General features: G+C 42.6%; 1 pseudogene; it reads left to right on the top strand.

Moving 5' to 3' along the window:
- Nucleotides 1-471: 471 nt before the first annotated feature.
- On the top strand, nucleotides 472-1046 carry LOC141988298 (interferon epsilon-like; annotated as a pseudogene).
- The last annotated feature ends 558 nt before the right edge of the window (nucleotides 1047-1604 follow it).

Here is a 1604-nt window from a genome sequence, read left to right as displayed (position 1 = left end):
TTCCTCCAGGCCTCAAAACTTTAAATATACCTAAACTAGTTTTGTCTCTCAAATGCAGGAAGTGATGAATAGGAACTATAGGGTTTGATGAATTGGCGGTCTTCTCTTTACCACTTCTGAAGTGTGGATGATCTTATTAAATTAGATCTTTAAATTAATGCATCATGAAAAGCCTGTATGTATGTGGATCCAGCATAAGTGAAAGGGGTTTGGTCACTTTCACAACAATACAAAAAGGAGGAAGCGTGGTAAAAGAATCTAGAAAGCAGTGAATTATACAGAAAGAAAAAGACTGAAGCCTCCAGGAGGGAAAAACCTTTAAAAAAAAAACAGAAAATGATGAAACAAAAATTCTGCAGCAAATTATTTAAAATCAGAGACATGAAGAAAAGACACAGCAGTCTACATAGGACCCTCAACAAACTCCAGGCTCAAGGTTCCACACAAAGAAAAGAAGTGGAAGACATCGGCATGACCACAAGGTGTTTGCTGCACATTTGCCTTATACTGCTCTTCTCCACTGAAATCTCAGCTCAGCTCTGTACCATGCTTCACTTCCAGCAGAACAAAGTGAACAAAGAGAGCTTGGAGCTTCTGGAGAAAGTGAGCAGAAATCTCCCCTCACAATGCATAAATGAAAGGGCAGCTTTCAAACCCACCCAGGATGTCCTCCAACTCCCAGTGTCCCAGAAGGAGAATGCCAAGGTGGCAATTCAAGAGATCCTCCAAGAGATCTCAACATCTTTAGCAAAAACCTCACCCAAAGTGCTTGGGATGGGGCTTCCACAGTCAGGTTCCAAAATGGCCTTTACCAGCAAATTCAGCGGCTGGAGGCATGTTTGAGAGCACAGACAGAGAAGGGCTTAACCAACCTGGAAAGTCAGGACCTCCGGATCACCAGTCGGAGAGTGAAAAAATACTTTCAGGGGATAGATGCTTTCCTGAAAGAAAAGCAATACAGCCTGTGTGCCTGGGATTTCATTCGCGTGGAAATACCCAGATGTTTTGTGCTGGTTGACAAACTCACTCGAAGGCTGAGTAACTAAGGTACAGTACAAAACTTTTCCCTGGAGTAAATGAATTCACATTAAGGTAGTTTACACAACTGAACAGAGATATTGGATGCAAACTGTGGAAAGACAGTATGTAGTGAGCTGTAGCTCACAAAAGCTTATGCTCAAATAAATTGGTTAGTCTCTAAGGTGCCAGAAGTACTCCTTTTCTTTTTGCGAATACAGACTAACACGGCTGTTACTCTGAAACCTGTCATCCTACTGGTGTTCATGCTTCCAGCTGGGAACATACCTAGATACACAGATGAATCAGTGTGCAAGTTCACTGTACTTCCATAGGAAAAAAGGAGCTATGGAGTGATAATTAGTCTTTGAACTGTAACAAACTGTGCACCACACCTGATCTCTGCCTCTTTTTCCTCTGCTACTTTTTCCTTGGTTGTTTTCCCTGAGCAGATAACTTCTTCTTGTGGATGTTTGGTGGAGTAGATGTGCTGGAAGAGGCCAAACTACTGCTGGGAGCGGGTGCGGGGGGAGAAGAGGGCACCAATCAAGACAGTATACACCTTCAAACACACACCAGTTAAGTTA

The sequence above is a fragment of the Natator depressus genome, chromosome 5, assembly GCF_965152275.1.
Source record: "Natator depressus isolate rNatDep1 chromosome 5, rNatDep2.hap1, whole genome shotgun sequence".
Lineage (NCBI taxonomy): Eukaryota > Metazoa > Chordata > Testudines > Cheloniidae > Natator > Natator depressus.
Note: the sequence above shows the minus strand (reverse complement) of the source record. Positions and strands in the feature narration are given on the sequence as shown.